The sequence below is a fragment of the Bos indicus x Bos taurus genome, chromosome X, assembly GCF_003369695.1.
Source record: "Bos indicus x Bos taurus breed Angus x Brahman F1 hybrid chromosome X, Bos_hybrid_MaternalHap_v2.0, whole genome shotgun sequence".
Taxonomy (NCBI): domain Eukaryota; kingdom Metazoa; phylum Chordata; class Mammalia; order Artiodactyla; family Bovidae; genus Bos; species Bos indicus x Bos taurus.
In genome coordinates, this window is record NC_040105.1 from 10,891,837 (window position 1) to 10,916,205 (window position 24,369).

Below are 24,369 nucleotides of genomic sequence, written 5' to 3' on the forward strand. Positions count from 1 at the left end.
CTGCCTGAAAGAACAATGCTAATAATTAGACATTTCTGAAATAGTTTCATGGCAGTCATTTGTATAATAAATGACTTCCCTAGCTATTGAAAAATTACATTAAGCAGTTCAATAAGCTAAAATGCCAAGGAATTTTGCAAATATTTAGTTTGTGCATTGTATCTGCCAAACACTGGGTTAACACCTCAGAGACCAAAAAAAAAAAAAAAAGCAATAATCTATCCTAGGGGACTTCCCTGGAGACAGTGGCTAAAATTCCATGCTCCCAATGCAGGTGGCTGGGATTCGATCCGTGATCAAGGAACTAGATCCTACATGCTGCAAGTAAGACCAGCACAGTCAAATAAATAGATAAAAATAAATATTAATTTAAAACAAAACAATCTATCCTATTTTATTCTAAGATGGCTTCTGATGTTCTCCAAATTTTTGTCATCAATGAGAATTAAAGCTCAAGTTTTGCCCAACAGAGCCTATGAAGCCAATCCTCAAATCAAGTGTACCACATCATTTGGAGGGAGCTGAAATTTAAGGGAAGTTTAATTGCCTGTTTTCCAAAGAATACATTTCTCTTGGGGCAGGATCACTCTCACTTAGGTGGGAAGGAAAACAGAGTGGAATGTAATCTCTGAAGGACTTCCCTGGGGGCTCAGAGGGTAAAGAATCTGCCTGCAATGCACGAGACCTGGGTTCAATACCTGGGTCAAAAGGAGGGCATGCCAACCCACTCCAGGATTCTTACCTGGAAAATCCCATGGACCGAGAAGCCTGGTAGGCTACAGGCCATGGGTTCGCAGAGTTGGACACGACTGAACAACTTCACTTTCACTTTTCAGTTAGAATATTTACATCCCTTTAAAAAGTCCTCTTGTGCCCATATTCAGGCAACTGCACTTTCAACTCAGGCAACTGCTATTCTCTAGGGAAAAAAATAAAAATGCCTTTGCCTACATGTCAAATGAATGGAATCATACCCTTTATTTTTTGCTTAGCATACTGTTTTTATAGTTCATTCAGCTGTAACATGTCCCTGTGACTTGCTCCTTTCTTTGAGGAATAGGATTCATTTAGATGGATATACCACAGTGTATTTATCTATTCATGCAGTGATGGGCATTTGGGATTTTTTCCAGGTTCTAGCTGATTTCTTTGGAAGGAATGATGCCAAAGCTGAAACTCCAGTACTTTGGCCACCTCATGTAAAGAGTTGACTCATTGGAAAAGACTCTGATGCTGGGAAGGATTGGGGGCAGGAGGAGAAGAGGACGACAGAGGATGAGATGGCTGGATGGTATCACTGACTCGATGGACGTGAGTCTGAGTGAACTCTGGGAGTTGGTGATGGACAGGGAGGTCTGGCGTGCTGTGATTCATGGGGTCTCAAAGAGTCGGACACGACTGAGCAACTGATCTCTCTCTCTCTCTAGCTGTCAAGAAGAATGCTTTGTTTGAACATTGGTCAAAGAGTATAAATAGGCAGTTAGGAGAAGGCAATGGCAACCCACTCCAGTACTCTTGCCTGGAAAGTCCCATGGACGGAGGAGCCTGGTGGGCTCCAGTCTGTGGGGTTGCGAAGAGTCGGACACGACTGAGCAACTTCACTTTCACTTTTCACTTTCTTGCATTCGAGAAGGAAATGGCAACCCATTCCAGTGCTCTTGCCTGGAGAATCCCAGGGACAGGGGAGCCTGGCGAGCTGCTGTCTATGGGGTCGCAGAGTCGAACATGACTGAAGCGACTTAGCAGCAGCAGCAGGCGATGAGTAAGTTCTGGGAAACTGATGCTCAGTGCAGGGCTGAGAGCAACCAACACTGTATTGTATTACTTGAAAGCTACTACAGAGTTGCTGTTGTTCAACTGCCAGGCTTCCCTGTCCTTCACCATCACCCAGGGCTATCTTTAAAAAAAATAAATGGAGGTGGTGGAGGGCTTAGATAATGCTATGATGCAAATCCTTTTGCAACGTATAAATGTATCAAATCATTAAACTGTGCAACTTAACTTCACACAATGTGGCATGTCGGACATATCACAAAAGTTAACGCTCATGTGTCAATGCAAACATCCATGGACAATGCATGCATGAATGAGTGTGGCTCTGTTCTAACTTTATTTGCAAAAGCGAGACAGGGGCCATATTTGTCCAAAGAGCTGTAACTGTCTGGCCCCTAGCTGTTACCCACATTCTTGAGTGCCTGGAAATAGGAAGCCTTACAGCCAAGCCATATGCATTTATCTGTTAATGCCTCTCTCTTCACATAACCTTGAACCATGTTGGGGCAAGATAGTGTTTTGCTGGATACTTTTCTAATGCCTTGCAGGTTCCTAACACAACAGGCATGGAATAAATAGCTGTTAAATGCATGCTTGGGTTGGCTCAGTTGTGTCCGACTCTTTGCGACCCCATGGACTGTAGCCCGCCAGGCTCCTCTGTCCATGGGGATCCTTCAGGCAAGAATACTGGAGTGGGTTGCCATTCCCTTCTCCAGGGGATCTTCCCAACCCAGGGATTGAACCCAGGTCTTCCTCATTACAGGGAGGTTCTTTACTGCCTGAACAACCAGGGAAGCCCCAATAACTGAATAAGTCATACTCATGAAGCCCAAGAAATGGAACTATGCCTAATTATCAGAATTTGATTCAACACTCATGACGGCAGTACTCTGAAGATAAAACAATCGACGACACAAGAGGATTCTTCTTTTTGAGCTATGTTTTTTTCACAAGGATTTAGAGTCATTCAATACGATTCAGTTGGTGAATTATATCTCTCCAATGTAAAGGTTTTCTGCTTTTTGTTCAGTGACTAAGTCATGTCAGACTCTTTGCAACCCCATGGATTGTGGCAGCCAAACTCTTAAATTTTCCACAGTTACTCTAAGGCATTCTAGAAAATCATTTGCATATTCAGAACATCATCAGAAAAGAAATACTGTTAAAACTATCTTGATGTTTACAAGGAATAGATAACAGGAATGCCACTGGGTTTAAATGACATTTTCCCAGGAACTTACGAGATGATGAAGGCAATGAATTTAAGCATCAACTGTCATTATTAACATACACTTCGTCTCTAATATGGTTAATTTAGGGACGTTCTACAGCGACGTATTCCCAAGCCAAAACAATTTCTTTTTAAGAATATACTCCAAATGCCAGATGCATAATTCTTTTTTGGAAATATACTCCTGACAAAGCAACAGAATGCTCTTGCCATTCTGAATAGCTTTTGAAACCTCAGCGCAGACCTTAAAAGGACTGACTCGTGGCTCAGAAAAACGCAATAAAACTGAATTGAATTAACAAAATGATACCCAGAAGGGAAAATAAGGCTGCCTGTGAGTAAGTGTATGTTACACAGTAGGTGATTCTTGGTCAAGAAGTATAATTTATACTCTGTATCGACTTGCTTTTATGGCGTTTTTTAAAGTTCAAGGTTACAGGCAGATTCCTACATAAGCAGCCCAAATTCTCCATCCTTTCTAATCCATGCTATCATGCTAATAATTCATGGCAATATTCGGAATGAAGGTCTTTATTTTGAGGTATGAATAGGTTGATGACATAATTTAGCAGTCATTCTGGGACAGGTCTGTGGGTGGAAGGAATGAGTAATAATTGTATGGAGCACTTATCATAATTTATGATCTGCAAGAATGAAGGTTTACTGTTAAGTAAAACCAACCTGTCCTCAGTTTAGAAAGCTATGAATATGATAATAAACTGGTATTACATAAAATAACACGTGTGTGCTCAGCTATGTCTCTTTGTCAACTCATGGACTGTAGCTCTCCAAGCTCCTGTGTCCATGAGATTTTTCAGGCAAGAGTGCTGGAGTGGGTTGCCATTTCCTCCTCCAGGGGAATCTTCCCAACCCAGGGATCAAACCCGGGTTGTGTCAATTGCATTGCAGGCGAATTCTTTACCCACTGAGCCACTGGGGAAGCCTACATAAAATAATGCCTCCAGAAGAGCACCGAGAAGTTTAGGGAAAAGAAACAAAAAACAAAAAGGGTGTTTGGGGAAGAATGGATATGTGTATAGGTATGGTTGAGTTCCTTCAGAGGTCAGCTGAAACCATCACAACATTGCTGACCAGCTGTTTCTTAGTCGCTTGGTTGTGTCTGACTCTTTGCAACCCCATGGGCTGTAGCCCACCAGGCTCCCCTGCCCATGGGATTTCCCAGGCAAGGATACTGGATCAGGTTGCCACTCCTTTCTCTATTGCTGCTACTATAATATATAAGACAGATAACTAGTAAGGACCTCCTGTACAGTGCAGGGAACTCTACTGTATACTCTGTAATGACCTATATGGGAAATGAATCTGGAAAAGAGGGAATAAATGTATATAGATATATAAAACGGATTCACTTTGCTGTATAGCTGAAACTAACACGATGTTGTAAATCAACTATACTCCAATAAATATTAAAAAATAAAAATAAAGAAGAGACATGCCTTTTGGAAGGAGAAAATTTACAGCATCAGACCTACCAGAGGTGTGCTGTCTCGTACTATGAGGACTACACCGTTTATTAGAATGAAACGCAGAGAAAACGCCATGTGCAAATGTGGGTTTCAAGTGCACTTGTAAGTTAAAGAGCGCTCCGTGGCAAGAATAACAGTGACCATCTTTATTTGAACAGTGACAACGGCTCTTTGAGACCGACATAATCTGCCCCTGGCCATCTGTTCCTCTCTAATGGCCCGATTCATCACTTCCCAAAGAAAAGCCACAGAGAAGATATTTCTTCAATGAATCCTCAGTTCAAAAAAAAAAAAAAAAAAATCACAAAGAAAACTGTTGATAAATTTTAAAGGGTGTGGGGCTTCCTTTGACAAGCATGGAATTTTCTTTCTTTGTGGGTCAGATGATTCCTTTGGCGAGGCACCATGGTTCACCCTGTATGAAGTACAGAAACGTGCATGCATTTCTACACAAGAGTCTCCTGTCAGAATGGGGAATGGTGTCCAATTTCACAGGATCTCTAGTTTCCACTAAGAAGGTTCTGGAAAGAGCTCACGGGCAGTGACCTCAATCAATATGATCTCAACAGGCGGTCTGGCCATCAGTCACCGGCATCTGATAAGAGCAGTCAGCCAGAGGATGATCATCAGAGAGAAGGAAGCTATAAAGAGATGAAATGCCCGAGTCACTCCAGAGGGAGAATTAACTGCCCAAGACAACACCATCTCACAGTTCATCTAGACTTCATTTACGTTCCTCAGGTGGACTGGAGGGTTCCTATATAAGAAGAGAAGATAAAATACCCTCACTTTTTTTATTGTCTCATATCTTTCTATTATTATGGTACCTGAGTAAATCTTCTTACCAAGTGGCAGGCTTCATATTATTTCTACCACGTATGGTATTTTATGCTTCTGTTTATGCTATCGTGACTTCACAATGTCTTGAGTGATAGTGCAACGTGTTAGCTCAATTTAAAAGGCAGTATATGTGCAGCTCAGTTGACTCAATATGAAAAAACAAGTCTGTTAAAAATTGGGGCTTTCCTCAGAGCTCAGTTGGTAAAGAATCTGCCTGCAATGCAGGAGACCCCAGCTTGATTCCTGGGTCCAGAAGAGCCGCTGGAGAAGGGATAGGCTACCCACTCCAGGATTCCTGGGCTTCCCTGGTGGTGGGCAAAACACCTAAATAGACGTTTCTCCAAAGAAGACATACAGATGGACACAGGTACATGAAAAGATGCTTCGAATCACTAGTTATTAGAGAAACTCAAAACAATAATGAAGTTATCACCTCCCACAGGTCAGAATGGCCATCATCCAAAAATCTACAAACAATTAATGCTGGAGAGCGTGTGGAGAAAAGGGAAGCCTCCTACACTGTTGGTGGGAAAGTGAACTGAGGCAGCTGCTATGGAGCACAGCAGAGGTTCCTTTAAAAACCCAGCTAGCATGTGATTCAACAATCTACTCCTGGACATATATCCAGACAATAATATAAACCAAAGCGATACAGGCACCCCATGTTCATAGCAGCACTGTTCACAATAGCCAGGACGTGGGAACAACCTGAATGTCTACTGACTGATGAATGCCCAAAGAAGACATGCTACATGTACACACTGGGATACTACTCGGCCATAAACAAGACTGAGATAATGCCATCTGCAACAGCATGGACTTCAAGACTGTCACACTGAGTGAAGTCAGTCACAGAGAGATAGACAAGTATATAATACCACCTATACGTGAACGGCACCCCACTCCAGTACTCTTGCCTGGAAAATCCCACAGCGGAGGAGCCCGGTAGGCTGCAGTCCATGGGGTGGCTAAGAGTCGGACACGACTGAGTGACTGAATGGAACTGATTATAATACTCGAATCTGGAATGTCCCTCGTGGTCCAAGGGCTGAGACCCAGAGTGCCCAATACATGTGGCCCGGGCTCCATCCCTGCTCGGGGAAATAGATCCCAGATGACGCAACTAAGAGTGTGCATGTCACAAAAGAATCAAATAAATAAATGCCAAAATAGCAGCATCTGAACTGTCTTTACAGTTATCACTGGATCCAAGTTAACTCCTTAGGTTTTATAAATGGCACCAGGATTAAGTAAAGGGTATAATTCAAGAAAGCTCAGTGAAAGCAAACTCCCATTACCCCGTTTCCTGTCAAAAATCCACACAATCCAAAAAACAAAACAAAAACAAAAAAAGACAATTTAAAAAGTCTCTTTAGAAAACAGAGTTACCTGTGCTTGGTGCAATTTCTGAGATCTGTTTATCTTTGCAAAGATCCATGTTTTCTATCTTGGCACCAATACCAGGCTGATAATTTTAAGTTAAACCATGGCTGAGGACTGGGAATTCAAGTCTATTTAAACACTTTGTCTTCTGTACACCACAAACATCCTGACACTGGCTGGTTAACTGGTTTTCTCGCCAGCTTGAACAGCACACACGTTACTAACATCATGACCTATCCAAAAAAGCAAAACAAAAGAAAGTTAAAAAAAAAAAAAAAAAACCAAAGCACCACAACAGAAGGTTTTAAATTAGGAGGGGGAAAAAAAAAATCAAGAAACTGTAAACTCCCATTCCATCAAGGAAAGCCTGATCATTTTACCATGCAAAGTGGATCTAAACAGTGAATATGAACCGCTTGTTTTCATGAAGAGTAATGAAACTCTTTAAATTCAGATTTATGGAATCGTGTGGAAAATGTGTCCTTGCCTTCATCTCATGTGACGGCAATCACCATTTTTCATGGTTAAAAAAAAAAAAAAATATATATATATATATATATATATATATATATATATATGGTTGTGATCAGTCTTAATTCAACACAGAGATGGCGGGAAGGTATTCAGCCTCTGGGTACTTCCATAAATGTGAATGGCCACTTCCTGTTATGCACATTTTTATGAAAATCAGTAGAGCTTGGATAAGATGAGAAAAGGAAATAGAATGAAGTTGCACCAGACACAATCTTGACCTTGGGATGCCCAGGGTCCTCAACATTTCCAGTGTTCATCCGTTATTATAAACACTGGTCACCATTCCACATTTTCATCCATAAATAAAAAGTCAGCATTTTTCCCTTTCACACTGAATGCATTACTATGTTCCTTTTTTTTTTCCTGTGCTTTTAGAATTTCACTCCTGTGCATGACTGTAATTTTTATTCCTCAGGAGACAAAGAATGAGTTTATTGCATACTCAGGTTTTTTTTTTTTTTTTTCCTACACCTGAGACTCAGTCAAGGAATACATATATTAAAGTATCCAATAAGGTAAATAAAGTATCCAATAATGTCAAAAACCCTGGAAAATCTTTGGCAACAATTTCTGCTCCTGAGAAACATTGGAGAGGTAAGCAGTCTGCTCTTTGAGAACTTATCCTGACCAGGATAAAGAGAACCTCAGAAGGTGAGTATGGTTTTCCCAGTAGTCATATAAGGATGTGAGAGTTGGACTATAAAGAAAGCTGGGCACTGAAGAATTGATGCTTTTGAACTGTGGTGTTGGAAAAGACTCTTGGGAGTCCCTTGGACTGCAAGGAGAACCAGCCAGTCCATCCTAAAGGAGATCAGTCCTGGGTGTTCATTGGAAGGACTGATTCTGAAGCTGAAGCTCCAATACTTTGGCCACCTGATGTGAAGAACTGACTCACTGGGAAAGACCCTGATGCTGGGAAAGATTGAAGGCAGGAGAAGGGGACGACAGAGGATGAGATGGTTGGATGGCATCACTGACTCAATGGACATGAGTTTGAGTAAACTCCAGGAGTTGGTGATGGACAGGGAGGCCTGGCATGCTTCAGTCCATGGAGTCACAAAGAGTTGGACATGACTGAGTGACTGAACAACAATCAGGTAGAATTTAAGGCATATTCACAAAAAGTAGCAACCCCAATAAATTGAACCTCAATAACAGAATTTATCAAGCCTCCAACATTGTACAGATATGATTGAAAGGAATGTGTTCAATATAACGGGAGGTATTATGCCTTAGTGAATTTAATGCTATAAAATATAAGGAGAAATTGAAGATTCTAAGCTCTCACACAATGATGAGAGAATCTGAGAGGTGGTGAATTCACCTTTCTCCTACTTGCTTATCTATCTAGATTCTGACTTTGCTATTTTCTACTCCTATTTATTAGAGGACACTGTGGGTCTTATGGAGAAGGCAATGGCACCCCACTCCAGTACTCTTGACTGGAAAGTCCCATGGACAGAGGAGCCTGGTGGGCTGCAGTCCATGGGGTCGATAAGAGTCGGATACGACTGAGCGTCTTCACTTTCACTTTTCACTTTCATGCATTGGAGAAGGAAATGGCAACCCACTCCAGTGTTCTTGCCTAGAGAATCCCAGGGACGGGGGAGCCTCATGGGCTGCCGTCTATGGGGTCGCACAGAGTCGGACACGACTGCAGTGACTTAGCAGCAGTAGCAGCAGCAGTGGGTCTTAGCTCAGACATGAGATATTTTAAAGCCATACAAAACTGAGGGCTTCCCTGGTGGCTCAGTGATAAAGAATCCGTCTGCCAATGCAGGAGACACAGGTTTGATCCCTGGAAGATCCCCTGAAGAAGGAAATAGCAACCCACTCCAGTATTCTTGCCTGGAGAATCCCATGGACAGAGGAGCCTGGAGGGCTACAGTCCATGGGGTCACGACTCAGCGACATTTTTCATTGTAAGAACCACCTAGAGAGTCATAAATCAATGATAGAATTGCCCTTTTTCTGACGTAGCCAAATTCCTGAAAGGAAAATGTTAGTCGCTCAGTCGTATCCGACTCTTTGGGACCCCATGGACTGCAGCCCACCAGGCTCCTTTGTCCATAGAATTCTCCAGGCAAGAATACTGGAGTGGGTTGTCATTCCCTTCTCCAGGGAACCAAATTCTTAGGCATTTCTAATTCTCCTCTCTTTGTCAGATGGTTTCGTTCAAGCTCTTTGTTTCTGTCCTGGGAGATAAGGTTCTGCTACAAGCGGTACTGTTATCTCGTGGCCACTAAAATTTCCTGTGGAATTAAAGGGAACACAATTTCCGTGGAGGATAGCATTTTGATGTGCAATTTAGGAGACAACGTTCTCTGCTGCTACACACTGGGGATATATATATATATTTTTTTATCAAATGTCTTCATTCTTTCTACAAATTTAGATTTTTCTTTGAGCAAAACTTCATAAAATAAAGTCTATTTTATGGAAAAATGGACTTTTGATTGTGAAAAGTCTCAACCTCTATGGAAGCCTTCTCCGGGGCATATCCTAGGAAACTGCAAACACAGAGTCTTAACCACTGGACCACCTGCAAAGCCCCTAGCATACTTCTAAGATGGGTTCTTTATCTTGAGTTCATGGCTACCAAAGACCACACTCGCTGTCCCTGCCAAATTCCAGCAAAGAAATGTTTATCTTCTTATAAACCTGAATAGTTTTTGCTGGAGGCAGCTGCAAGAATTCACGGAGCCTCAAACACAACAAGAAGACTACTTAAAAGGAAGACACAATGCATTACCCAAGGACAGCAACCACTAGCTCCTTGAACTGAACGTTCATCACCAAAATTTTCTCCCCTTTCTAACTGACAGGAAGTTTCATTATCTGAAAACACTCTCTGTTTGTAAGGTGGACTGTACTGTATTATCAATTAAAGGGACTGATGGAAAGCTAAACCGGCCTATAACCCGCAGATGGCTAAAAACTTGTTTTTCATATAAAACCATTGTGTGCAAACTAAATTTAATTTCCCTAGTTCAACACAGGATGGATTTTTGTCTTCTCAGGGGCACAGACATTGTGATGACCCCCGCTGTCTTTTGAGTCCGGGCTTCAGCCATTTATTTCTCCATCACTTCTTTTCTTAGCAGCCAGATTTCACAGTAAAAGAGTTAATGTTCCCTGAATTTAAAAACGAGACTCTGAAAGCATCCATCAGAGTTTTGGTGGGGGATGGGGTGAGGGATAACATGAAAGAGCTAAACCGCCAGTCATTCCAGACGATGCTCCATGGGTCAGAGTGTTACTGTTGTCGTTTAGTCGCTCAGTCATGTCCGACTCTTTGCGATCCCATGGACTGTAGCCCACCAGGCCCCTCTGTCCATGGGATTCTCCAGGCAAGAATACTGGAGTGGGTGGCCATGCCCTCCTCCAGGGGATCTTCCCGACCCAAGGATCAAACCCTGGTCTCCTGCAATGGCAGGTGGGTTCTTTATGATTAAGACACCAGGGAATCCCAGAGTTATTAACACAAGTTAAATGCAGAACATTCTAGTGGAAGGAAGGTTAAGGTCACCCTCTCCTTTCAACTGAGAGCCAAAGAATTGATGCTTTTGAACTGTGGTGTTGGAGAAGACTCTGAGAGTCCCTTGGACTGCCAGGAGATCCAGCCAGTCCATCCTAAAGGAAATCAGTCCTGAATATTCATTGGAAGGACAGATGCTGATGCTGAAACTCCAATACTTTGGCCACTTCATGCGAAGAGTTGACTCATTGGAAAAGACCCTGATGCTGGGAAAGATTGAAGGCGGGAGGAGTAGGGGACGATAGAGGATGAGATGGCTGGATGGCATCACTAGCTCGATAGATGTGAGTCTGAATGAACTCCGGGAGTTGGTGATGGATAGGGAGGCCTGGCGAGCTGCAGTCCAAGGGGTCACAGAGCTGGACACGACTTAGGGACCGAACAACACAACTTCTTTCAATAATGGATTTCTGTCATCAGTGGGAGGTACACACTCATTCCCATCTTTCCAAGTTCCTTTATGTATTCTGCTTTGTTATACATTTGAACATTTCAGACCTTCCCCAAGACACTTTGCAGGATTTCTGTTCCTGTCCATCCCAAAATAATAAAGTTACTTTCAAACATTTTTTTAGGAAATTTGGTTGAATGCTTTTATTTAATTTGTTTGTTTTTTGGTGATTCAGCTTCTCTGCAGTAGCCTTGAAACAAAGTCTCAGCTTCTGATTTCAATTGTCAATTTTTGTTCCCACCCCAGGATGAGAAGCAAGACATTAATGGGAAAATATATATATATATAAATAATGCCAAAGATGCAGTCATGGTTTCCAGGGTACCAAGCAACTATTGTATCTAAAGTTTTGAGAAGTCCAGAGAATGTCCTGACCAAGGGCTCTTGGGTTTATTAGGGGACAAGGTTACAGGTGAAGGCCAGGGTTCCCTGTAAATGCAGAAAGAGAGATGTTCCCAGCATCGCTTTTCTTTTTTTTAATTTATTATTTTTTTAATTGAAGGATAATGGCTTTACAGAATTTTGCTGTTTTCTGTCAAACCTCAACATGAGTCAGCCATAGGTATACATATCTCCCCTCCCTTTTGAACCTCCCTCCACATCCCACTCCTCTAGGTTGACACAGAGCCCCTGTTTGAGTTCCCTGAGACACAGAGCAAATTCCCGTTGGCTCTCTCTGTTACATATGGTGATGGAAGTTTCCAGGTTGCTCTTTCCATACATCTCACCCTCTCCTCAGGTCCATAAGTCTATTCTCCTACCAAGCATGCTGCTAAGTTGCTTCAGTCATATCTGACTCTGTGTGACCCCATAGACGGCAGCCCACCAGGCTCCCCAGTCCCTGGGATTCTCCAGGCAAGAGTGCTGGAGTGGGGTGCCATTGCCTTCTCCACCTACCAAGCATAGCTTTTTGTAAAAAATTATTTTAATATTTTTTGTAATGGGGTGAGGGAGAGAAAAGAGAAAGACAAACACCACATCACTCATGTGCAGCATCTAAAATACGACACAAATGAACTTATTTACAAAATACAAAGACTGAGACATAGAGAACAGGCTCTATGGTCACCAGAGGATAAAGGGCAGGGCAGGGGTAAACCAGGAGCTTGGAATTCATAAATATAAAACTACTATACTTATTCATAAATATAAAATATAGTAATTTATATAATCATGTAATACTATGTAATAATAATGTAATATAATATCATATATAATAATATATAATCAACAAGGAGTTACTCTGTAGCAAAGGAAACTCTACTCAGGATCTTGTAATGACCTATAAAAGATGAGAATTTTAAAAAAGAATATATTTGTGTATATACACATATGTGTGTATATAACAGAATCACTTTGCTGTGTACCAGAAACAAAATGTTGTAAACCAACTGTAATTTTTTTTTTAAAAAGATACATGTACCTCAGTGTTCATAGCAGCACCGTTTACAGTAGGCAAGGCAGGGAATATATGGCTCATTCATGTGGATATCAAAAGGAAGGAGACATAAATAATAGTATATTTATGGTTGCCTCCTGTTGGTGTATCACAAAAACTAACACAAGATCATAAAGCAATTATCCTCCAATTAAAAATATTTTAAAAATGTAAAGTATTTTTTTTGAGGTGGACCATTTTTAAAGTCCTGATTAAATCTTGTATAACACGGCTTCTGTTTTCTCTTTTGGTTTATGGCTGCACATCATGTGGCATCTTAGCTCCCCAACCAGGGACTGAACCTGGAATGTCTGAATTGGAAACTGAAAATCACTCAGTCTGTCCAAGTCGCTGCAACCCCATGGACTGTACAGTGCATGGAATACTCGACGCCCACCCCCCCCCAACCCCCGGCCCAGGGATCAGACCCAGGTCTCCCACATTCTTTACCAGCTGAGCTACAAGGGAAGCCCTCTGAATTGGAAGGTGAACTTGTAACCACTGGACTACCACAGGAGACCCCTGAGCATGGTGTTTAAAATCTGCTCTGCCTGTTATTCTGGATAATAACCATTGTCCTGCATGGTGCTATATGCTAGGATCACCAAAACTTCTAGAATGGGAGCTGGAGGAAACCACTTTCTCTTTGTCCAGCTGTCCTCCTCAACTTCTTGTCCAAGCTGGTCACTCTGCTGAGAAGAGAACCTCAGGAGAGTCGCCTCTTTAAAGTGTGGTCGTTTGCTGACTTGTCAGGTGAAATCCAAGGGGAGGACCCCCGCTGTTGAATTGACAGCAGATGAAAAGGGTCAACTGGTCTACAGGAAGGTCTTCTACAATCTGGCAATTGACCTGGTGGGTCACAGTAGGGTTTGACCTTCCGTTTCTCCTCATGTTACAGGAGGGTTGGGACTAACAGGAGCCTGAAACTGGGAGAAGAAAGCAAGAGGCATCTCTCTTCCACTTTGCTGCCCCAGCGTGGATGTTGTTTCTGGTGGGTCTGGCTTCCTCGGACACATCTATCACGCAACTCACATACACCAGGAGTGCCAGCCAAGAGTTTCCTTGAGCCCCTCCTTCGGGTCTGTCCTTGTCCTGGGAATGGCAGCATTTCCCTGTGGATGTTGGCCCACACTTCTGTGATCTCAAATCAGTGCTTTCAGCTATGGAGCATCTCTCTGATCAGTACGTTTTTTTAAAACTCAAATCCCTCTACTGAAATCCCCGATGGCTCAGCAGGTAAAGAAGCAGCTTACCAACGCAGGAGACTGAGGACATGTTGGTGTGATCCCAGGGTTGGAAAGATACACTGGAGAAGGGAATGGCAACCCATGCCAGTATTCTTTCCTGAAGAATCCCAAGGACAGAGAAGCCTGGCAGGATACAGTCCACGGGGTTGCAAAGACTTGGACACCACTTAGTGGTCATGCAGCTATGGAAACGCACAGTGGGGATTTTCAAATCCTGGACTTTTACTGATGCCTTGAAAGGTAAGTTACCAATAGAAGTGCTGTAAGTGCTTCAAGAACTATTATACTTGTTGGTAAGTATGTCAGTAAGATTTTATATATACATATACATATAGCCTGTATAAATTGCATATACATATATATATCTGTCTGCTGCTGCTGTTGCTGCTAAGTCGCTTCAGTCGTGTCCGACTCTGTGTGACCCCATAGATGGCAGCCCACCAGGCTCCGCCATCCCTGGGATTCTTCAGGCAAGAACACTGGAGTGGGTTGCCATTTCCTTCTCCAATGCATGAAAGTGAAAAGTCAAAGTGAAGTCGCTCAGTCGTATCCAACTTTTGGGACCCCATGGACTGCAGCCTACCAGGCTCCTCCATCCACGGGATTTTCCAGGCAAGACTACCGGAGTGGGGTGCCACTGCCTTCTCTGATATATCTCTCTACATATATGCAAATTGCAACTCAAATTTCTTTTTTAAAGACTATTCACGGACATTTTCCCCAAAGAATACAGATAGTGAACATGTATCTTCAAGAAGAATTACACAAGCATGTCAGTAGGATTTTATACACACACACACATATATATGCAATTTATACAGGCTGTATCTGTTTGTCTACATATATGTAAATTGCAATTCAAAAATTTCTTTTTAAAAAACTATTCATGGACATTTATTTTCTAAAGACGACATACAGATAGCTAACATGGACAGGAAAGGACACTCACCACCACTAGTCATCAGGGAAATACAAATCAGAACCACACCTGTCAGAACGGCCATCATCAAAAAGACCACAGATAAGTGTCAGAAAGTATGTGGAGTAAGGGAACCCTTGTACACCATGGAGGTTCCTCAAAAAACTAAAAATGAAGCTACAACATGATTCAATAATTTGACTTCTGGGTATTTATGCAAAGAAAAACAAAAACTTACTCAAAAAGATACATGTACCCCAATGTTCAAAGCAACACCATTCACAATAGGTAAGATTTGGAATTAACCCAAATGTCCACTGACAGATGTTGCATAAGGAAGATGTGGTTCGTATACACAAGGGAATATTACTCAGCCTTAAAAAAGAATGCCATTTGCAGCAGCATGATAGACATAGAGACCATCATACTAAGTGAAGTAAGTCGGACAGAAAGACAAACACCATATGATGTCATTTAGATGGAATCTAAAATAGGACTCAAATGAACTTATTTACAAAGCAGAGACTCAGAGACACAGAAAATAAAACTTATTGTAACCAAGGGAGAGAAGAAGAGGGAGGGATAAATTGGGAGTTTGGGATGGACATATACTTGCTGCTGCCACTGCTGCTGCTAAGTCGCTTCAGTCGTGTCCGACTCTGTGCAACCCCATAGACGGCAGCCCACCAGGCTCCCCCATCCCTGGGATTCTCCAAGCAAGAACACTGGAGTGGGTTGCCATTTCCTTCTCCAAGGCATGAAAGTGAAAAGTGAAAGTGAAGTTGCTCAGTCGTGTCCAACCCTCAGTGACTCCATGGACTTCAGCCTTCCAGGCTCCTCCGTCCATGGGATTTTCCAGGCAAGAGTACTGGAGTGGGGTGCCATCGCCTTCTCTGCATGTACACACTACTATATATAAATTAGGTAATCAACAAGCATCTGTTATACAGCACAAGTAATGGTAATATACTGTAATAACCTATATGGGAAGAGAATCTGAAGCAGAATAGTTCCATGTATGTGTATAACTGAATCACTTGGCTGTACAGTTGGAACTAAGACAACAGTGTAAATCAACTATACTTCAAATTTTTTTTTAAAAGATGCATGCACTTCAATGTCCACAGCAGCACTATTGAGAGTAGGTAAGACGTGGAAACAAAGCACCTGTCTTATCAAGAGTGGAATGGATCGAGACGTGGTGCGCATATGCCATGGAATACTACTCAGCCGTAAAAAAGAACAAAATTTTGCCACTTTCAGCAGCCTGTGTCTACTTGGGGGCCATTATGCTTCATGAAGTAAGTCCAAGAGAAAGACAAATACTGTATATGATATCGCGTAAATGTGGAACCTAAAAAATTCAACAATCCAGTGAATTTCACAAAAAAAGAAGCAGACTTCACAGATATAGAGAAACTACTGGATCCCAGTATGGAGAGGGAGGGAGCAGGCAATAGATGGGTGGGGATTAAAAGATATAGACTAATACCTATGAAATAAATAAGCTACAAGGCTATATTGTATGGCACAGGGGATGTAGCCAATATTTTACATTAAATATGCTGCTGCTGCTGCTAAGTCGCTTCAGTCGTGTCCAACTCTTAGCGACCCCATGGACTGCAGCCCACCAGGCCCTTCCATCCATGGGATTTTTGCAGGCAAGAGTACTGGAGTGGGGTGTCATCGCCTTCTCCGTACATTAAATATAAATTACAATATTACTATTAGTAACATATTCTTACTATATATACTTACAAGTATACATATACTTACTATATAGTAGTATATACATTACTATAGTATACATTACTCTCTATATGTATGTGCACATACATATACATGTATGTGCACATACATGTATACATACATGTATATGTGTGTACATACATACATATACATGTGTATATATACTATAGTACACATTACTATAAATATAGATTGATATTAACTATAAATATATTAAAACTGTGAATCACTATGTCGTCCATGTGACACATATTGATAATATTGTAAATCAATTTATAATTTTTTTTTTTACAAAAAAGTAAAGTAAGAAAGTTAAGGGTCAGATTACAAAGCTGAGAATTCACAGTATGGATATTGTTCACAGATTTCAAGTTTGCATGGACTTACATCCAGATGAGTAGGAAAAGAAACAGATTAAATACAAACAAATATTTGAAAAAAATCTTAATGAGTACAGTGCAATAGATACATGAGAATCAATATTGGTAAATTTGTCTAGAGCAATATAGAAAGCCAATAAAACTGAGCTGAATCAACATAGCTAAATCAAGACTATTTATGCTTATACCAGTTTGCTGCTGCTGCTGCTGCTGCTGCTAAGTCACTTCTGACTCTGTGCGACCCCATAGATGGCAGCCCACAAAACTAAAAGGAACAAAGTTGAAGGTTTTCAGTTAATTTTAAGACTTACTTTGGGGACTTATCTGGTGGTGCAGTGGCTAAGAATCCACCTGCCAATGCAGGGGACACAGGTTTGATCCCCAGTCCAAAGATTCCACATGTCTTGGAACAAGGAAGGCCACGTCACACAGCTCCTGGTGCCCGCGCTTCGCAGCAAGAGAAGTCACCACGATGAGAAGGCCGCAGGCCGCAATGACAGAGTCGTCTGTATGCTTGTAGTCTGTTCTCTACAACTCTGCACTGCCCGCCACTGGAGAAAGACCACATGCAGAAATAAAGACCCAGCCCCGCCAAAAACAAATTTGTACAGAGACTTAGAGTAATCAGGGTGTTTGCACAGAGAGCTCAGGGAGGGAGCCACGCCATTCATGGGCTCACTCCTCTTCCACAAAGGCACTGAACCAGGTTCACGGAGAAACATCCTTTATGAAAATACAAATAGATAAAACATTTTATACATATGTAAAGGCGCTTAATGTATATTTGTATCTTCACTAAGAAGTATCCACGAACATGGATGAATGAACGAATGAGGTTTTCACCCATTCCATTTCATTGATGGAAATCTCCTGTTGCAGGACCAGGGATGGAAGAACATTGAAGGGTGCGTGCTCTCTCTGATCGAGACCTGTTGTTCCAGAAAGGGAGTCGAACACCCAACCCAGGAGTCTCTGCTGGGGACCCAGGGGCAAGACCAGGGCCCCTGGGCTGGGGGGAGAGCCACTTTGAGAAGACTGGTGGGGGAGGGTTAATGCAGAAGGCATGCTGAACTTGGTGTTGGTGCTGAACTTGGCATCCTGACATAGTGACCAGATTCAGTGTTCAATACACTTCCTGTGGGGACTTGCCTGGTGGCTCAGGGGTAGAGAGTCTGCCTGCAATGCAGGAGGCCCAGAGGTGGGAAGATCCCCTGGAAGAGGGCATGACAACCCACTCCAGTACTCTTGTCTGGAGAGTCCCATGGACAGAGGAACCTGGCAGGCAATAGTTTGTGGGGTTGCAAAGAGTCAGACACAACTTAGGGACCAAATAACAATACTTTTTGTAGCAAAGCAACAGTTGCTCAAAGCTGAAATCAAAATCTGCTTTCTATTTGTCATGTAGAAGGAGAGGGAACCTCATTTTCCATTTCTATTTTTTGTGGAACAGTTTTAGGGTTATGGCAACACTGAGAGGAAAGTATAAAGAATCCCATATAATCCCATCTGCCCCCACACAAGCAGTCTCCCCCCATTATCAACACTCCCCCTTCAGATGAAACATTTATTACAATGGATGAGCGTACATTAACATGCTATCATAACCTAGAGTCCACAGTTTACATTAGGCTTTGGTCTTAATGTTGTCCATTCTATGGGTTTAGGCAAATTTATAACAGCATGTATTTGCACCTGTAGTATTGGGCAGACCTGTTCGTGAGAAGCCATGAAGAGCTGTTATAAAGGAGATCTAAGTGGAAAGGATAAAACATCCTGCTAGCAGGTCTAAGGGCTTCCCTGGTGGCTCAGCTGGTAAAGAATCCCCTGCAATGCAGGAGGCCTGGGTTTGATTCCCTGGGTTGGGAAGATCCCCTGGAGAAAGGATGGGGTACCCACTCCAGTATTCTGGCCTGGAGAATTCCATGGACTGTATAGTTCACGGGGTCGCAAAGAGTCGGACACGACTGAGTGACTGAAATGAACTGAATATTTATATATGGACTCTCAGTTCAGTTCAGTCATTCATCCGTGTCTGACTCTGCAACCCCATGAATCGCAGCATGCCAGCCTTCCCTGTCCATCACCAACTCCCAGAGTTTAATCAAACTCATGTCCATGGAGTTGATGATGCCATCCAGCCATCTCATCCTCTGTCGTCCCCTTCTCCTCTTGCCCCCAATCCCTCCCAGCATCAGAGTCTTTTCCAATGATTCAACTCTTCGCATGAGGTGGCCAAAGTACTGGAGTTTCAGCTTTAGCATCATTCCTTCCAAAGAAATTCCAGGACTGACCTCCTTTAGAATGGACTGGTTGGATCTCCTTGCAGTCCAAGGGACTCTCAGGAGTCTTCTCCAACACCACAGTTCAAAAGCATCAATTCTTCGGCGCTCAGCCTTCTTCACAGTCCAACTCTTACATCCATACATGACCACTGGAAAAACCATAGCCTTGACTAAACGGACCTTTGTTGGCAAAGTAATGTCTCTGCTTTTCAATATGCTATCTAGGTTGGTCTTAACTTTCCTTCCAAGGAGTAAGCGTCTTTTAATTTCATGGCTGAAGTCACCATCTGCAGTGATTTTGGAGCCCAAAAAAATAGTCTGACACTGTTTCCACTGTTTCTCCATCTATTTCCCATGAAGTGATGGGACCAGATGCCATGATCTTAGAAAGATGTTACTGATGAATCTATTTGCAGGGCAGCAGCAGAGATGCAGACTTAGAGATCAGACTTGTAGACACAGCAGGAGGAGGAGAGGGTGTGACGTGGGGACAAAGTTGCATGTAAACATACAGACCAACATCTGTAAAATAGACAGCCAGGGGGGAATTTGCTGTGTGACAGAGGAAACTCAACCCTGGGCTCCATGACCACCTAGAGGGGTGGGCTGGGGTGGGAGGTGGGAGGGGGTTCAAGAAGAAGGGGAACATGTATATACCTATGGCTGATGCATGTGGATGGATGGCAGACACCAACACATTAATGTCAAGCCATTATCCTTCAATTACAACATAAGTGAATTAATTAAAAAGATGGTGAAACAAGCCAGGCATGTGAAAGTGGTCACTACAAAAAAAAAAAAAAAAAAACTTTTTTATATTTGCTCCAATATTTTGAAAATTTAAAATAATCTTCATTACATTTACCCAAACACACACCTCTCTAATTTCATAATTTCTGTTATAATGGGACCACCCCCATCTTCTAGAGAAGGAAACAGCAACGCACTCCAGGATTCTTGCCTGGAAACTTCCACAGATAGAGGAGCCCGGTGGAGGCTACAGTCCACAGGGTTGCAGATAGTCAGCCACGACAGAGCACCCCATGTTGGTCAAAGCTTTGAAAATTATGTAATGCTCTTTTCTATTTCTGCATTTTTCTAACATCCATTTAATAAACATATATAGGCTCTCAAAGAAATTACTGAGAAGGAAAGAGTAATTAGTTCTCACCTAATTGCACTGAATCCACCACCCATCATGGTCTAGAAAGTGGCCACAGGGTGGGAGAAACCCTAACAAACAAAACCACGACCTAGAAATGGAGAACGATTTATATAACATTCCCAAACTGACTAGAGATATACACAGGACAAGTTTTGGTCAAAAATAGGCAGATGTAAAAGGCAATGGCACCCCACTCCAGTACTCTTGCCTGGAAAATCCCATGGACGGAGGAGCCTGGAAGGCTGCAGTCCATGGGTTGCTGAAGGTCGGACACGACTGAACAACTTCATTTTCACTTTTCACTTTCTTGCATTGGAGAAGGAAATGGCAACCCACTCCAGTGTTCTTCCCTGGAGAATCCCAGGGACGGGGAGCCTGGTGGGCTGCCATATATGGGGTTGCACAGAGTTGGACATGACTGAAGCGACTTAGCAGCAGCAACCTTTCCATTCTAAACCCACTTCAGGGAGTCCTCCTCAGCTCCAGGAGGGGCTCTCACCGCCCCACAACTGCCTCTCAGATAAAAGTCGATTTGCAAACTGTTGTACAGAGTTTTTTCACATGTGTGCTAAGGATGGAATTTTTATGAAGCAGGCTAGCATATTTAAAGATATAAGAGTTCCCCAAAGGTCATAAATAACTACACCAATCTACAACTCTATTTTCCACAGGAAGGAAGAACCCCTATCTGTACACATTACAGAAATCCCAAATTGCTAACTGCTTTGCTGTTCCCTGGCCACACAGAATGAAGTTGCCTCCATGTAGCACAGGATAAGGCTTTGAGTGGAGACCAAACACAGCGATCTGCATTTGCAGTCACTGTTTCACTGACTTGAAGAAGAAAACGAAAAAGGTTGAAAATATCCCACTTACATGTGGATCTAAAAAGATGACACAAATGAACTTATTTACAAGACAGAAACAGACTCACAGACTTTGAAAACAAACTTATGGTTACCAAAGGGGAAAGGTGAGGGGGAGGGATAAATGAGGAGTTTGGGACTAACATATACACATTTCTATAATGTAGATAATCAACAAGGACCTACTGTATAGTGCTGGGAACTCTACTCAATATTCTGTAATCACCTGTATGGGGAAAGAATCTGGAAAAGAATGGGTATATGTACATGTTTAACTAAACCACTGTGCTGTACATCTGAAATACAATATTGCAAATCAACTCTACCCCAATGTAAAATACAAATAAAATTACAAAAAATAAAAAAATTTGATAGTTCTCTCTCAGAACATAGAATGCTCTTACTTTATGTCTTTTTATTTTGCAAAAACTAATTCACCTTATTTCTTCCAGTCTGATTGGAAAAAGATTTAAACATTGGTCCTGGAAAATTAAGTTCCAGAAAGCAGTAGTATCAAAGGTGAGAATGTTAACTGCCAAGTTCTAAACTTCTCAGGAGTCCACACTGCTACCCAGCTTTTCGCACTGCCATCCCCTCACCCAACTGACTCCTGAAAGGTCCTAAGAGGCTGCTGTCGGGAGGCCATTCTCCATGGGTCTCATGTGTTTCTGCCCATTTTCCATACAAAGGCGTTGGCAGCTTTTGTTCTGTGCTGTCTTATCAAGGAGGGTGATGGGGCACACAGCCTGGGAGAATAGAGACAGTATCTTATTTCTTGAGAGCAGATTTGTTTCCTGACAAAGCCAAAAAAAAACAGTCTCCTTCTAGGGCAAAGTTTGGGCAGGTGGGCTAGTGTGGGGCTTTCCTTAACTCAGGACTCCTCAACTGGGACACAAACTCACCCTGTACCTGGCATCCCTCTGGATGCGCCTCTTTGATGGTCCACCCCCTGGGTGACTCGGGGTGAGAGGTAAGGGGCCGTGGACTGACCGAGGCCCATGCTGCCTGTTGTCCCATGAGAAATAAAGTCTGTCTCTGACCCAGGAGGCTTGTCTTTTCTACTGATACCTAACAAAACTGTGACAGGTCAACTTATTAGCTTTGCAAGTAGGGCTACGGTTCTTGACATCTGAAAACAACTTCAGGTAAAAGTATTCCAGAGTATACTGTATTGGTGTTTTTCTTTCTGGCTTACTTCACTCTGTATAATAGGCTCCAGTTTCATCCACCTCATTAGAATTGATTCAAATGTATTCTTTTTAATGGCTGAGTAATACTCCATTGTGTATATGTACCACAGCTTTCTTAACCATTCATCTGCTGATGGACATCTAGGTTGCTTCCATGTCCTGGCTATTATAAACAGTGCTGCGATGAACATTGGGGTACACGTGTCTCTTTCAATTCTGGTTTCCTCAGTGTGTATGCCCAGCAGTGGAGAGGGAGAAGGTGGGATGATTTGGGAGAATGGCATTGAAATACGTATAATATCATATATGAAACGAGTCGCCAGTCCAGGTTCAATGCATGATACTGGATGCTTGGGGCTGGTGCACTGGGACGACCCAGAGGGATGGTATGGGGAGGGAGGAGGGAGGAGGGAGGAGGGTACATCAGGGGTTAATATTGTTGATAAATCCCCTCACTGGTTCTGCTTTTCTCCTAGCCTGGGTGAGGCCCCCCTGAGGGGGTTTTCTCTAAGGAGCATGCTCTGCATATTGTGCACACAGTCTGTTTTAAAAGCTCCACTGTTCAAAAAACTTTTTGTCTTCCTCAGGCTTAGGCAACGCTTTAGGAGGCTTTGGGGGCAAAGTGGGGAACTCCTGGGTCCTGGGAGGCACAAACGGAGGCGGTGGCAATCACCTTAAATCAGAAAGTGGTGGATAAGTTTTTTAAAAGTTTGTGCAGAGGGGGAGGAAGCTCTCCAGGGCGCTCGGCCACAGCGTCCTGTAAGTCCTCTCCTTCCTCAGGAGGTAGAGCACTTTCTCCCTCCTTTTTTTTTTTTTTTCAATAGCAGAAATTATGATCTGTGCAGAAAGTGGAGACTCACCACCATCCACCACTATAGCCTCCCCCACAGGCTATCTAACAGCCTCATGACAGAGGTCCAGGACATGTCTAATCATATTCCACAGAGCCAATAAACATTTGTCTATTCTTAGATGCAGATAAACCCATTTTTTTGAGAATATTTTTATTTATTTTGTACCCTATTTACCCTGTCTAAACTGCAGAGGGGACTAGGAAACAAGCCTCAAGGTAAGGATCAAATTCATCCTCGGGACTAGAGAAAACCCTTCTCTGGGAAACTCCTAGCAGAGGCCCCTTACCCCCACATGGAGGAGGAGGCATGGGGGGATGGGAGCGTCCTGTATTTCTCCTCTCCTGTTGCGGAGATCCTTTGACTGTTTGGTGACTAAATCTTACGGAGTGTCTGATGGGGGATGTTTCCCTCAAGCTCCTAGGAGTGGATGGTCTGATTAGGGATGTTTTTCTTAAACTTTTAGGAGCATCTTTAGCTAAAAAAGACCAATCCTCATCAGAATGGTATCGAGCTGCTGTTTCCTCTAAATCTTCCTCATCCTGAGGGGAGAGCTGATCTTTCTTCTCATCCCTATCTTCTACATGCTCATTGGCAGTCATAGTGGCTAGCCATTTGTTTAGCTGCCGACAGCTAGGTATAGCCTCTTCATTTTCACTTTTCTTTATAACAGGTACGTTTTCAGATTCGCTTTTCTGTTTAACAGGTACTTTTCCAACTTCACTTTCCTCTTCAACAGGTACCTTTTCAAATTTATGAGCTAGATCTAAAGCATCTCTAATCATATTCCACAGAGGAAAGGTGTAAGTAGGGATTTTTTCCAAGCTGTGATGAGCACAATAAGCTCTTAGCTGTTTCCCTAGTTTTCCCCAGATATCTAGGTTAACAGTGCCCTGTTGTAGAAACCAAGGGCAGTGCTCTTGTACAAATGTAAAAAATGATTGAATGGTAGATTTTTTAACTTTGATTCCTCTTTTATTTAATAACTGTAAAATTACTCCTATAAAGAGCTGTCTTTCATTTGATTCAGTGTTACCCATGTCAG

General features: G+C 42.5%; 1 long non-coding RNA gene across 1 annotated transcript; it reads left to right on the forward strand.

Annotated features, from left to right (window-relative positions):
- Positions 1 to 1,271: 1,271 nt before the first annotated feature.
- On the forward strand, positions 1,272 to 7,255 carry LOC113886927. Its single transcript, XR_003509585.1, has 2 exons — positions 1,272 to 1,311; positions 2,537 to 7,255. It is a non-coding gene; the product is annotated as an uncharacterized LOC113886927 (long non-coding RNA).
- The last annotated feature ends 17,114 nt before the right edge of the window (positions 7,256 to 24,369 follow it).